Here is a 16,282-nt window from a genome sequence, read left to right as displayed (position 1 = left end):
GCAGGAAAGCTCCACAAAGCACAGTCACAGGCAGGGCAGCACTTGTTCCTCAGCGATCAGCTCTTCTCCAGGCAGAGGTTCCTCTTGATTCCAGAAGTGTTTCTGAAGTTTGTAAGTTTGGGTGCCCTTCTTATACCCATTTTAGTCTTTGAAGTCACCTTTCTTCAAAGGGGACTCACACCTTCTTGTGAAATCCTGCCTTGCCCAGGCAAGGCCTCAGACACACACCAGGGGGCTGGAGACAGCATTGTCAGAGGCAGGCACAGTCCTTTCAGATGAGAGTGACCACTCCACCCCTCCCTCCTAGCAGAGATGGCTAATCAGGAAATGCAGATCACACCCCAGCTCCCTTTGTGTCACTGTCTGGTGTGAGGTGAAAAACAACCCAACTGTCAAACTGACCCAGACAGGGAATCCACAAACAAGGCAGAGTCACAGAATGGTTTAAGCAAGAAAATGCTCACTTTCTAAAAGTGGCATTTCCAACCTCACAATCTTAAAATCAACTTTACTAAAAGATGTATTTTTAAATTGTGAGTTCAGGGATCCCAAACTCCACATGTCCATCTACTCTCTAGGGGAATCTACACTTTAATCATTTTTAAAGGTAGCCCCCATATTATCCTATGAGAGAGAGACAGACCTTGCAACAGTGAAAACGAAATTGGCAGTATTTCACTGTCAGGACATATAAACCACATTACTATATGTCCTACCTTATCCATACACTGCACCCTGCCCTTGGGGCTACCTAGGGCATACCTTAGGGGTGCCTTACATGTAAGGAAAGGGAAGGTTTAGGCCTGGCAAGTGGGTACACTTGCCAAGTCGAATTTACAGTGTAAAAATACACATACAGACACTGCAGTGGCAGGTCTGAGACATGATTACAGAGCTACTTATGTGGGTGGCACAACCAGTGCTGCAGGCCCACTAGTAGCATTTGATTTACAGGCCCTGGCACCTCTAGTGCACCTTACTAGGGACTTACTAGTAAATCAAATATGCCAATCATGGATAAACCACTTACATACAATTTAAACAGGAGAGCATATGCACTTTAGCACTGGTTAGCAGTGGTAAAGTGCTCAGAGTTGAAAAGCCAACAGCAACATGTCAGAAAAAAATAGGAGGCAGGAGGCAAAAAAGACTGGGGATGACCCTGCATAAGCAAAAGTCCAACACCCCTCATTACTGGAATGGGACAAGAAAGATTCTTCTAAAACAGCCCTTTTATAACTTTCAGTCGGGCTAATTTGCTCACGTAAATTCCTATTTTCATGTTCCAACTGCCTACATTTCTCCTGCATTTCTCTGTAAGCAGATAAAGGTATCCAGACCTTTCTGTCATCATTACTTCCAAAACACACGTTTTCTACATATGTACAACAGGAATTATTTCTCAAAACATTATCAGGCATTTTAGCTACACATGCATTTTCTTCTGTAATTCCCCAAACAGAAAACAATTCACAGTTTTTCTTAGCACCATCAGGCAGTTTATCAACACATGCATTCTCAGACATGGTCTGCGGTGCTACTGTGATTCCCCAAACAGAAAACAATTTCTGTAATTCTCCAAACAACAAAAAAACAATTACACTTTTAAAGTGTGCACTTAGAAATCTACCAACTCGTCAACACCCTCTTAATCACCTCTTAATGACCGACCCCACGACTCCTGGTACCAATTGTAGTGCTTTCCTCTTAGCTAGTTTCTAAGCACTAACATAACACACTAGAAATGCACTTGTGAGGTCAAAGAAGACTTTTATTGTTGTTAATTCTTCCCCAACCCCAATTTTTATGTATGACGAATTAGTAGCTTTCAAGTCCGCGTTAATCAAACAAAATATATCAGTTTGCAATATACACAGCAGGTTATATTTATAAGATATTGAATGCAAAGCAAAACAAATACTTCACCGTGTGGGAACTATCTACAGCTTCATCTTTCTAAGGTCTGCAAGCTGATGACCCCTGTCAGCCGCGAGAAAGAGAGATTCATCTACCCACACGGGATTGCTGGCAGCCTGCGCCAAGCTCCAGCACGAGGTCCGGCGGATTCGAATCTGACTCTCTGCAGCCTGTTACATTCGTTACAAAGGTGTGCCCCCTCCTCTCAGACCTGGGAAACTGAGCAAGCCTTTTGGAGACTGGCCAGGTCTCCAAGACTACTCCTGTTCCCAAGCTCAAGCAGAGAGAACAACACCCATGTACTCTCTCTTATCATGTCTAGTCTACTGTGAGAAAAACATCTTGGTTCTCTGGTGCAAAAACACAGCTTGGAAAAATACAGCTTGGATTTTCAACTGCAATGTCTAACTCCACGTTAAAGGCAATAGGCAGCTAACCTAGATATCAAATGCAATGTCATGTTAAAGGCAATAGGCAGCTAACCTAAATATCAAATGCAATGTCTAGTGTCATGTCAAAGCCAATAGGCAGCTGAGCTGAATACAAAATGCAATGTATAATATCATGTCAAAGCCCATAGGCAGCTGAGCTGAATATAAAATGCAATGTATAATATCATGTCAAAGCCAATAGGCAGCTGAGCTGAATACAAAATGCAATGTATAAGATCATGTCAAAGCCAATAGGCAGCGGAGCTGAATACAAAGTATAACATATGATATCATGTCAAAGCCAATAGGCAGAATATCTAATAGCATGTCAAAGTCAATAGGCAGCTAAACTGAATACATCATGTCAAAGCCAATAGGAATGCAATGTCAAAGCCAATAGGCGGCTAGACTGGATACAGCATGTCAAAGCCAATAGGCAGAATACAGAATGTAATGGCTAATGCAATGTCAAAGCCAATAGGCAGAATACAGAATGTAATGACTAATGCAATGTCAAAGCCCATAGGCGGCTCAACTGAATACAACATACCATGTGCTACTGGTGAACATTGAGCAACTAATATGCGCAGTGGTGAAACACAAAGTCATTGGTCAAAACAAACTCCATCAAATGGCAGTACAACATGTCACAGCAGCACTTGTAGTGCAGGTCCTCTCCTGTAGAAGGTTAGGTAGCAAGTGAGAGAACAGAGAGAAAATGGCGGTTACATCTGTGGAGGTGCGTACCGTCACCACAGGCGTACATCAGCATTGGCCACTGTAACCCTTAGGGCCCATAGACAACCAATGAGTAGTTGCACAGAGGTACTCGACCGTCTCCTGCAACGGCGCACAACGTCACCGGCATTACCTCATTTCCACCTGTCCATCCACACAGGAAAGGCAGACGCCATTTCAGGTGGAGGGAGGGCAGGTGATGGCTCCTAACTGCGTCACAGTACACATAGGCACCATTTGGGCCTATCCAACAACATACTGTTTCAGTCACAACATGCAATGTAGTGTAGAGTTTGGAAATGTGGAATCCTGACCAGATGCTCATCATTTTGCTCCTTAGATTGCAACCGCTCTGGATGAATAGGAGATGGACCCATCCCCCCGTGTACACACCCCTGGTGGACTTGGCAACAATGGAGGGACAGGCACATTATCCTCACCTACATACTTGACAGGACCACAATCCAAGAGCTGTGTGCCCAATTGGAGCCAGACCTGATAGCTGCTATCCGTCACCCCACTGGGATCCCCCCTCTTGTGCAGGTGCTATATGTGATCCATTTCTTGGCAACTCGTTCTTTCCAAGTGACAGTGGGCTTGGCAGCAGGAATGTCACAGCTCAATAGTGCTAGCAAGAGTTTTATCTGCCATGATGAAAGACATGCGCAGCTACATTGTTTTCCCCCAGGTGGAGGATTTGGCCACAGTGAAAGCTGACTTCTATGCAATGGGACATATCCCCAACATTATTGGGGCAATTGATGGTACACATATTGCCTTTGTCCCCCCCAGAGAAATGAACAGGTGTTCAGAAATCGAAAGAGCTTTCACTCGATGAATGTTCAGATAGTGTGCCTGGCGGACCAGTACATCTCCCATGTCAATGCAATGTATCCTGGTTCTGTGCATGATGCCTATATCCTAAGGAATAGCAGCATCCCATATGTACTGGCTAAACTCCAGAGGCACCGGGTGTGGCTAATAGCTGAGCCCATAGCTCCAACCCAGTATATGTTGGTGTATGGGTATGGGGTTGGCCCCTAAGGGTTAGTGTGTGTCTAACAGGTATCCCTCGATATTTGCAGGTGACTCTGGTTACCCCAACCTCTCATTGCTACTGGCCCCAGTGAGGAATCCCAGAACAAGGGCAGAGGAACGTTACAATGAGGCACATCGGCGAACAAGAAGGATTATAGAGAGGACCTTCGGCCTCCTGAAGGCCAGGTGTCGGTGCCTCCATCTAACAGGTGGTTCCATGTGCTACTCACCCAATAAGGTCTGCCAGATCATTGTGGCATGTTGTATGCTGCACAACCCTGCCTTACGTCGCCTGTTGCCTTTTCTGCAGGAGGATGAGGCTGGAGATGGGCGTGTGTTAGCAGTGGACCCTGTGGACAGTGACGAAGAGGAGACAGAGGATGAGGATCAGGACATAGAACATCAATCACACGACAGTACTTCCAGGGACACACAGGTAAGACACTGTAACTTCACCTTCCATTGACAGTTATGTATTGGATATTGTCACTGGCAGGCTGATTTTCACACTACTATGGCCACTTACTGTACCCTTTTGCATGTCTATTTTCAGATATATGTGCCTTACTCTGGGTCCTCGTGTGTTGACTGCAGCCAACTACAGGTCAAACCTCTGTAGACATTACTGTACAGTTGAATTACAATGTTTACAGCGTGTTAAACAAGTACATAGTTCAATCAATTGACAGACTCCATACTTGTATTTTTTACAAGGGTGTTTATTTACGTGCTAATAAGTGGAGGGGGTATTGCAATGGGCTGGGGTGGTGGTGGAGGAGAGTCTAGGGTAATGTTCCAGTCTATTTGTATCACAGGTACACTGTCAAAGGGATCATAGGAAGTGGAGCAATGGCAGTTCAAGGTGGACAGGGTGACATAGTGGAACACAAGGGTGACATTCAGGAGTTCTATTTCCTGGTGGGGGTCTTGGCAATATTCTCTGGCTTCTGCCGGGATCGCAGGGACCGTTTGCGGGGTGGTTCTCCTTCTGCAGGGGGAGGTGTGCAGATGGTCTGTTGTTCCTGTGGCGGGGCCTCCTGTCCACTAGTGTCAGCAGAGGTGAAAGGCTATTCATTGGTTTGGCTAGTGTCAGGTGCCTGTTGGTGTGCCACTGCCTCGCTTATGGTATTGGCCATGTCTGCCAGCACCCTTGCAATGGTGACCAGGGTGGTGTGGATGTCCCTCAGGTCCTCCCTGATCCCCAGGTACTGTCCCTCCTGCAGCCGCTGGGTCTCCTTCAACTTGGCCAGTATCTGGCCCATCGTCTCCTGGGAATGGTGGTATACTCCCAGGATGTCGGTGAGTGCCTCGTGGAGAGTCGGATCCCTGGGCCTGTCCTCCCCCTGTCACATAGAAGTCCTCCCAGCTTCCCTGTTGTTCTGTGCTTCTGTTCCCTGGACCATGTGCCCACTGCCACTAACCCCAGGTCCCTGATCATTCTGTGTTTGTGGGCTGGCCTGTGGTCCCTGTAGTGGTGGATACACTGCTGCTTTATGTGTCCTGGGGACAGTTGTATGGGCCCGCTGGGTGGGTGCTGTGCTGGTATTTCCTGAGGGGGGAGGTTCTGTGGTTGTCTGAGACTGTGCCTTGGTAACCGACTGTCCGGAGCTCCCTGACAGGCCAGGTTGGTCATCCTGATCCAGGCATGCAGAGATGCTGTCATCACTGTGGTCCTCTTCTGGGGGGGGGGGGGTCTGGATGTTGCTGGCACCTCCTCTCCGGTGACGTTGTGTGGGGGACCTGTGGGGATGCAAACACAGTGTTATTGTTTCGGTGTGTGCAATCTTGTGTATGGGTGTGTTACCCTCTATGGTTGTTATTGCCCTGGCAGCTTAGGCTTGTGTGAGTGGTGATTTGGTGGGCTAGGTGATTGTCTCAAGTGTCCATGCTTTGGTGATCGGTGTCCATGCAGATCTGTGAGTGATGTCCATGCATTGATGATGCATGCAGGGCTTGGTTGTGGGAGGAGTGGGTTGTGATGGTGGTGTGTGTTGGAGGTATTAGAGTGATGGGAGTGATGGGAGTGAGGGTGAGGGTGGGGGTATGTGATGGCATGCAGGTAGGGGGGTGAAAGTAGTAAAGATTTGACGAACCAGAGTCCAGTCCTTCTGCTACTCCTGCCAGGCCCTCAGGATGCAGTATTGGCAAGACTTGCTCCTCCTATGTTGTTAGTTGTGGGGGAGGGGGTGGGGGCCTACCACCAGTCCTCTGTACAGCTATCTGGTGTCTTGCTACCACGGAATGTACCTTCCCCCGTAGGTCATTCCACCTCTTCCTGATATCATCCCTTGCTATTGGGTGCTGTCCCATGGCGTTGACTCTGTCCATGATCCTCTGCCATGATTATATGACGGAACACCGAATTAAAAACAACTACTAACCTTAACAACGAGGTCGGAACACCGACCTCGTCCTTACTACTAATGATTTTACCACGAATGCCTTAACAACGATATTTCGTTGTAAAGGCATTCCTGATAAAATCATTAGCAATAGGCACCATTCACCCTACATCCCTCAACCCACCCCCTCAACCCCACCCCAAAACCTAAAACCTGCTGACCCCCCACCCACTCCCCAAAACCAAAAACGCCCCACCCCCCCAACCCCACCCCAAAACCTAAAAACCCCTGACCCCCCACCCACTCCCCAAAACCAAAAACGCCCCACCCCCCCAACCCCACCCCAAAACCTAAAAACCCCTGACCCCCCACCCCCTCCCCAAAACCAAAAACGCCCCACCCCACCCCAAAACCTAAACCCACCACTTACCTTCGCCAACTCCCTTCTTTGTACCTTAACCTCGCATGTTCGTTGTTCAGAACATACGTAGTTAAGGCACAAAAATACGAAGTCGTGGTTAAAAAAAGCGTTGTTACGCTTTCGTTAACCACGACTTTCGTAATAAAAAAGTCGTAAAAAAGGATGTTTACCCTCTGCCATAGCTCCATCTTCCTTGCAATGGATGTTTGCTGCCCCTGTGATCCGAATAGCTGTGGCTCTACCTGGATGATTTCTTCCACTATGACCCTTAGCTCCTCCTCTGAGAACCTAGGGGGGCTTTGTGGTGCCATGGGTGTTGTGTGTGTGGTGTGTGTGAGGGTGTGTGGGGTGATGTGTTGGGGTGTGTGCTGTAAGGTACGTGGATGGTGTATGGGTGATGGTGTCTTGTGGCTCTAGTTCTGTGGGTACTGTTGGTCTGTCTCTCTCAGTTGGCAATATTTTTGAGTTGTAAGGGGTTGTGGGTAGTGTGTGGGTTTTATAGTGTTGTGGATGTGTGGGTGTGCTGTGGTTATGTGTAGTTTGCATTGTTCAATGTGGTGTAGTTTTGTATGTGTGTGTGTGTGTATTTTGAGCGCAGCGGTATGTACCGCCAATGGTGTAGCACCATTGAATGTCCGCTGCGGTGATTTGTGGGTCATAATGCAGTGGGCGTAGTTCTGTTGGCATAACGGTGTGAGTTTTGGTACCGCCAGTTTATCACTGACCTTTGGGCTGGCGGACTTGTGTGTGTGACTGTATAGTGACGGATTGCTATGTGTGGGTCACAATATGGGTAGCAGTAAACCGTGGAGGCTGCGGTATGTTGGCGGCAGTCGGCATGTCGGTAAGCAGGACTTACCGCCAATGTTATAATGAGGTCCTATGTTATTAAGGACGTATATTCTGTTGGACAGAGTATAAATGCCATTATCAACAACAGCTAAGCCTTTTCAATATTTTCCTTATCTATCTGCCTTAAATGTGCAGTTGCTTCTATCTGAGAAAGCTTCCATATCTCATTGTATATGGCATAAGAAAATTGTTTAGATCATGGCTTACTGGGACTTTATAAGAAATCTTGTAAGTCTATTTCTTCAGATAGCATATTAAGATGTTCTTTGACTGCTGCTGAGGTGTTAGTCTGTAACCATTGTTGGCACAGTTTACCCACACTGTATGTGGTAACTATACCCGAGTGCTGATCCGAGACCAAGCGAAGGTTGGGCTGGCTAATCTTGAAACCCCTGAGGAATTAACAAAACGCGCATGACACCCATTTGTGTCAATTGTCCACAAAAAACACCTGCCGGGACTGGAAAGTGAAGAATTATATGTACCATCCTGAATCTTAGCATCTAAATCTTCCTCTGATATTTAGGAAGGATTGCCAATTGGTGAATTTGGCTGGTGTGGGGATACTGAGCCCCTCGAGTTCCTTAATCTTCATAACCGTAGGCAGGATGTCTGTTGAATTGAGTCATTCAAAAAGATAATTTTGACTGGAATAAGGCATGCTCTAAACAAAACTTCCCTACCCTGAATTTGCCAATCTTGTGTTCCCCATACACTTTTCACATCAATAATGTTCTTCCAGTATTCGTATCCTTCAACTGCAAGTAGGGAAACAAGGTGTCAATTTGCTAAATCTTTCTTATTTTTTAAGGTGGCAATTTGAAATAATATGACTCTGCCTTCGTAGTGTCATGCCCTGAAAAATATGCAAAATTGTCTGTGTACCTTTTAGGGGTTCCCACTGGAGGTGTTGAACAGTGTTTCCACTCTGTGTATTTGAATACAGATCTATGTCTAGTTGCTCGGTGTAGGAAGTAATGTCCCCAATTATGATAGCAGATCATTTCCCTATAATTTTCTTGTGTTAGTGTACACATCATCACTTTCAAATACAGTATTATCTTGCAGTTCAGCAAGCATTTAATCAACTGTGTGAACATCCCAGGCATCAGAAACAACACTGTTTAGTGACATCAGTCACTAAAATGTTAAATACATATGGAATTTGAATGACTTCAGTAGGCCTGCATGTATCAAATCGAACTTTGTCCCAAACAATCCCATCTGGAATTGGTACCACTGAAAAGTTCACAAGGGAAAAGTCTCTTCGGACCTTATGTGAGGAAAGATAGAGAGTTAGAACTTCATCCACTGGCTCGACAGGAGAGTGTTCAGGAACATAATGACCATTTATAAGGAGAACGAAAACAGCCACAAAGCCAATCCATAATAGAAAAGCTAGCAATGTCAGAGAAAGCCACAGATAATTCCATGGATAAACGAAATAGTTATTTTTCAGCCATGTGTACAGCTCATGGGTCTTTGAAACTGTTTCAGTTGTAGGTGTAGATGAAGTTGAAGAAAAGTCGATGAAGTAACCAGAAGCAGTTTCTGCAAACGCAGGAGCCGGTACATTACTGGTAGATGGAACACCTCATGTGGAGGCTCATAGTAGATGGTGTTGTCAGTTTGAGTTGAATTGGAGTAGAAGGCAGCCATATCTTGGACACTTCTTGTCAGTGAGGTGGTAACAGGAATTAGCAGAAGTTTATTTTCCGACCTCCCCACGCTCAAGGAGGCATTTGTAGCAGAGTTGTACATGCTGGTGTATTCAGAAGTGTTGTTGGTTCTTCTTTTGAGAGGTATATCCTGTTGGGTAGTGAGAGAGAACAGGGGACTACCCAAGGGACCACTGGGTCTACTGTGCAGGATCGGCCACATGATATAGTTTGATGCTGTTGATGGAGACAAATCTGTTTGCTTTAGAGGCTAGCAGCGGTGGTAAGATGACACTTCTGGTGCCTTGTATTCCCAGGACTGGTGCTTTGTGGGATGGGCTGAATTTCTTCTTCACAGCAATCTTCTCATGAACACGCTCTCCAACTTTAAGAATCCAGCCTGTAGAAGTTGTTTGCAAATGCCTTATTCCTAAGGTGGCAGCATTGGAGGATGAATTAACATCACAAAATTGTTGAAGCTCCTGTAATACAGTCAGAGGTTCATTTATGTGAAAAGGTGTGTCTGCTGCCACCAAATAGGTCCATCTAGATTTGCGGCTTACATAGGTATCCCAAAGAGGACCTTGTAAGGAGTGTGTCCCTCAAAGGACCTCCTTGGCAGATTATTCAGTGCTCTCTAGACCCCATGTAGGTGATGAAGTCAGCTGTGGCCTGAACCAAATTCTCCAGCTGTTAAGGACTGTTTGGTAGGGTTAGGAGTAATGGAGTTCAACACCGAACGTCCATATGGTGTCCCTGAATGCCTTATAGGCAAAGGGAGGGCCCTGGTCCGAATGGAATACTACAACCGCATATGTACCGATAAAGATCGGTAAATCTTTTATAACAGTTCGAGCATCAGCCAACCGCTGTGGCCAGACCTACAGGAATCTAGAACAAAAATCTACAGCGACTAAGATGTATTTGTATGCATCATCAGGTTGTAAGGGACCACAATGGTCCAGGTACACACATTGAAGTGGCCCGTTGGACACTAAAAGCGATGTCTGCAGTGGGCGTTTGATGTTTGATCTCTTAATTTGCTGGCAAATGTCACAACAAAGGACATATTGCTTGGTCTGTTTGTATAGGCCTGGCCACTAGAAGTGTTTCCGAAAGAGTGTTATTGTGGTCGCAATACCAGCATGAGTGGATGCAACATCCTCATGCGCTGCTTTGATAAGAACTAATCTCTGGTCTTGGTGGGGGATCATTTGATCTCCAACCCTAGGAATTGTCACAAAGGCAACATTCTGTGTACTGATATGTCTGCATCAAGGCGACGTGTAGCATAGATAGTGTTGTTGACATCTGGTAGGAACCCCTCTGATAACCTTGTCTGCGTGAGATGTATCTATACAGGTCTTGTAGGACCTCTGACGCAGGAATGTTCTCAAACAGTAGATAAAGAGGCATGCTTAGATAGATAAAAAGGCATGCTTGGGGCGGCAATTGTATAACCAGTTCCTTCCAAAAGTACATTATGTTGCTGTCCCACGTACGTGGGAAAGGAACATGATGTGAATACCTACCAATATCACTTGTCTTGTTGCTGATAGTGACGCCTTCACAGGGTGGCACTGATGACATGGAATCAAAACATTTTCCTAACTATAAAAATAGCAGCCATCTTGGAAGAAATAAATAAAGGCACAGAGAAGGCCAAGTAGGTTAAAAATCACTAGGTGACAGGGGCATAGGTCTGAAAGCCAGAAACCTAAGCGAACTCCTCATTCCCTATAAAACTTAGTAGGATGCACTACAATGGGAATTTAAAGTCTTGCAAATTTATAAATGAGTATATAGTTGGATCTTTGTCAAGAGTTAAATATGTACAGTTGGTGTCTTAGGTTTCATAAAAAAAATTGAGATATGAAGATGTCATGTGAGATAGAACTGGAGTTATAAATAGCAACGCTATAGAGAAGAGAAGTCTTAAGGTAGAAAGATGGTAAATGGGATTACGTGAAGTGGTAGAGGAGAACCTGCGACCAGAAAACCAAGTATAGATTTGATGCCTTCCTATGCTGCAGCTAGAAAACCTAAGGCAGGTATCCATGAGTATGCTTTACTACATTGTTAAATGTGCTGCACTCAAAAAGAACTATGGGACTCACTTATATGTTGTCAGAAAGGGTACTCCGCCGCAACAGCAATTCAGTACCCTTCTGCCCTAAATGTGGGAGGACCTTTGATCTAACATCTGGGCAGATTACACCGTCTCTGCTGTGGTTACACTCCTTTAACAGTGAGACAGAGGAAGGGCCATCAGAGTTTGACCTGTATGCACACTCATCTAATATGATGGGTGGACATACAGGTCAGTTTTCACTGCTTGTCACAGGCACGAAAACCCTGGTGGTAAGGGACATTCAAAATACTCCCCTTGTCATGGGAGATAAGTGCCACAGAAAGGGGGGCATTGTTTTTTTTGTTTTTTTTCAAAAACGAAATCTAATTTTTCAAAACTAAAAAGAAACTTGAAAGTTTGACACACTCTTCTTTCTGTGGAAACACTAGCTATGTCCGCTGGCCCAATGGATATGGCTAAATATAGGAATCGGATTACCCATAGCATGGTGGTCATAACATTTTCCACCATGTCGATGGATAGTACTTCATCCACCAATATATAAATTGGTACTTGTGTCTTTACTTTGCAGAGGAATAGTTTGATGCCTAAAGCTGGCCAAGATGGGCCAAGGGGCAAAGGTGAAGATATATGGATGATATTCATATGTTTGTTATCTGTGCAGTGCTGCCCTTCATTTGGACATATGTGAGTTAAACAATCTTATCAATTCTTCTGCAAACCATTAGGGTAAGTGGCATCTTAGTTGCTTTTCAGTTAGCAGAGAAGTCTAATGTTGCAGCTGGACTAAAGGAATCTGTTTTATATCATATTACTGGCCGGATAAGAATATGCAAACATGAGTCTCATGCCAGCCACCCCTGGGAACATCTAAACATGTTTTGATGCCCTGGAAATGTTTGTCCCAGCGAATCTGCAGTATTATATTAGTTTTCCTGCAAGGTCATCATGATATCTATGGTAATCTAATATAGCAGTGATGCCAGTGGAAATGGTATCAGATGATTAATCTTAAACTGGACTGCTGATCAAATACCATTTCTTCTGTGTCACAGCTATCCAATGGCTGTTCTAGATGTTAAGCATATTAAACTATTATAACTCTCTTCACAACATGCATCAGTTGTCTTGCCAGTGCTTGTTATGTTCTAAAACTCCTTATAAGGTATTGGTTAGGTGATGTGTTTAAGACTGAGGAAACAGTCATATTCTGAGTATTAATATCATAGGGATTAAGCCTGCTCAGAAGCTATGTGCAGCACCCAAATATCAATGGCAAAAATCAGTAGTAAATTGCACATATTAATTTGTATATGTTTATGTAATATGAAGGTATCTATAAAGGACTTATGAAATGTACTCTCTTAAAATGGTATAAATATTCCAAGTCACATTAAAAAATTACATTTGTCATGTTGAACAAAATTATATTTGTAGTGTGGGAGAATGTACATTTTTATTTGCCTAATTAACACATTTATGAGTGAATGTGATCTACATTATTAAATAACATGTGAACATTAAACATTTAATTTGCAGTAGGTGACAACACTTAGCTATTAAGAGAAGCACACAGGTTAACATGTTGCAATGGAGTAAGTTAGAGTAATATAAAAGCCATTCTGAATGTTGCATTTACCCGGCGAAGAGGACTGCAAATTTCTTTGCAGTTTTTTGGCATGTTTGGTTTTCTTCCTGCTGCAAATGCTGTGTTTTTCCAGAAGCTTTCTACAAGTTAGTGGATAGTTGTTTTGTTATGTATTAGACAACTGATGGTGAGTTTCACATCTGAAGGAGGATAAGATGCCAGAATGGGAGACTCATGGGAAGAGCTGTTTGTACCCGATAGACTGTCCAGTGTAACAATTCAAGGTCATAGCTAAGCAAGGACCAATGTACTAACATGAGAATGAGGGGAGTTTACCTGCTCCTAAAATTCAAAAGGAAACATTTGGCTCTCACATGTGGGAACTAGCTGTAATGTTGGAATTAATTATTTTGTTGAAACATAACAGTTCCTGTTCCTGCTGCTAGAGAGAGACTCCCTTCCTCTTTCATTCACACTCTTGTACGGGGTAATGCTTGCTTGCCTCTGTTGATCTTTCTTGACTAAGTGCAAAGGCTTTATGCCTAAGCATTTCTATTCTCTTGTAGGAAACCTTCATTTGTTTTTCTGAAGCTGACCCCTTATCTTATTTGTGTAGATCAAATGCCCTTTCCGATCTATCCTTCTTTCTTTTAGTTTAGGGGTTTCCTTTATGGAACACATTTTCTGGATAATTTGTGTTCGACTTGGCATTCTTGGCGTGGTCTCCCCTAACTTTTTGCATCTGTTTCCTAGGTTGTTGGTGTGTGCTGCACTCTGTTTTGGCTGTTTTGATACTCTGGGCACTTTACCACTGCTATCCAGTGCTAAAGTGCAAATGCTCCTATGTAAATGTCTGTGTGGTTGGCTTTCTCCTGATTGGCATTCTTGATTTACTAGTAATCCCTAGTACGGTGCACTAGAGGTGCCCAGGGCCTGTAAATCAAATGCTACTAGTGGGCCTGCAGCACTGGTTATGCCACCCACATGAGTAGCCCTGTAAACATGGCTCAGACCTGCCACTGCAGTGTCTGTTTGTGTAGTTTTAAACTGCCAATTTGACTTGGCAAGTGTACCCACTTGCCAGACCTAAACCTTCCCTGTTCATAAGGTAGGCCCTAGGTGGCCCCATGGGCAGGGTGCAGTGTATGTTAGGACATGTACTTATGTGTTTCACATGTCCTGACAGTTAAATATTGCCGAATTTGGTTTTCACTGTTGCAAAGCCTATCTCTCTCATAGGTTAACATGCGGGCTGCCCTTAAATATTATTAAAGTACAGACTCCCTTTGCGAGCAGATAGAAATATGGAGTTTAGGGTCTCTGAACTCACAATTTAAAACTACACCTTTTGGTAAAGGTTGTTTTCAGACTGTGTGTTTGAAAATGGCACTTTTAGAAAGTAGGCATTTTCTTGCTTAAACCATTCTGTGACTCTGCCTGTTGTGGATTCTTTGTCTGGGTCAGTTTGACAATTGGGCTGTTTGCACCTCTCCTCTAGACAGTGACACAAAATGAGCTGGGGTGTAACCTGCATATCCTGATGAGCCATCTGTGCTGGGAGGGAGGGGAGGAGTGGTCACTCACACCTGAAAGGCTGTGCCTGCACTCACACAATGCAGTCTCCAACCCCCTGGTGGGTGTCTGGGGCCTGGCCTGGGCAAGGCAGGATCTTACAAACAAGAGAGGCTTTCCTTTGAAGTTTGTCTGCTTCAAAGACAGAAAGGGGTATAAGTAGTGGACCCAAAACCCCAGGAAATTAGATCTCTTCTGGAATAAAGAGGAACCTCTGCCAACGGGAAGAGCTGAGGAGAAGTGATCCCCCTGCCTGTGACTGTGCTTTGTAGGCAGTTGCTGCTTCTGCCTGTGAAAGGGGACACAGACTGGACTTTACTGTGCATTCCTGCTTGAGAAGAATCTCCAAGGACTTGAAATGAGCTTGTCTCCTGTTGTTGAAGTCTCAGGTCCATCAAAGACTTCCCCTGCCAGTACTTGGACTCTCTGCTGAGACTCCTGCCCTGCCAAGTGGTGCCCTATCCAGTCACAGGGCCCTTGAGAGGTGAAGCTGGCAGAGAAGATCTGAAAATCCACCCATAGAATGCTGGGATTGAAAATTTACGACACATCTTCCACGACGCTGCTGATAAACGATGCGTCGCAGGCTTCGCATCTGAAATCGTCGCTCCACCTGCTTTGCGGCTGGGAGATTGACGCAACGCGACTGGAGAAATTACGTGCAACACCTGCTTATGGAGGCTGATAATGACGCAAACCCCACCCAGCACGGTTTTCATACACCATGCGACTGGGTTTTCCACCCATCATACCTGGGCGTTCAAGTCAACCCAACTCTGCGCGGATCCGAGGTGCCTCATCTGGAAATCAACACATCTCTCTTTTGCAAGGGAGAAAAATGACGCATCGTGGACTGTACCGGAGAAGGAAACGATGCACGGCCTCACTTGCGGGTAAGGAATCGACAAATTGCTGGCTTTTCCGACGCACGCTCACCCCTTCAGCTTTATTTTTTACGCTAACCAGCTACTTTGTGTAACAACAGCATTCTCACTATTTCTAAGGATTAAGACTTGTTCTTTTGAAAATTCATATCTTGACTTGTGTATGTTGGATTTTTTTCATTTTGGTCTTGTTTGATTTAGATAAATATTTAATATTGTTCTAAACTAGTGAAGTGTCCATTTGTAGTATTTACACTGTAGTACTGTGTGTATTGGTACAAATACTTTACACATTGCTTCTGAAGTTAAGCCTGCCTGCTCGTGCCAAGCTACCAAAGGGGTGAGTGGGGGTTAACTGAGTGTGATTCTCCATTACTGTGATTAGAGTGAGGGTCCCTGCTTGGAAAGGAGGTAAACTGACTGTCAACCAAAGCACACCATTTCTAACAGTTTGTATTCTTTATGCAATTTTACATCCTATCATGTTACATCTCATGCTAAAGTGTTGGCTTTTCGACAATTTAAAATTGCAAGGGTAATGCTTAAGATTTAATCATCTGAATATCAATGATTTTAACCTGACTAAATTTGTTAATAAAACCCTTTAAATTCACTTCAATTCTCTTTGTTGTTTCCCGTGGAGTCTACTGTTCTTCAGTCTTAATGGATATGTTTTTAAATGATTGCTCCTAGATTTCTCTCTCCTTTCCACTGTAAAAAAACGGTCCATAGGACCAGTGCAGGGATTT

The sequence above is a fragment of the Pleurodeles waltl genome, chromosome 8 (genome assembly GCF_031143425.1).
Source record: "Pleurodeles waltl isolate 20211129_DDA chromosome 8, aPleWal1.hap1.20221129, whole genome shotgun sequence".
Lineage (NCBI taxonomy): Eukaryota > Metazoa > Chordata > Amphibia > Caudata > Salamandridae > Pleurodeles > Pleurodeles waltl.
The sequence above is the reverse complement of the archived record's forward strand: the minus strand, read 5'-3'. Positions refer to the sequence as shown.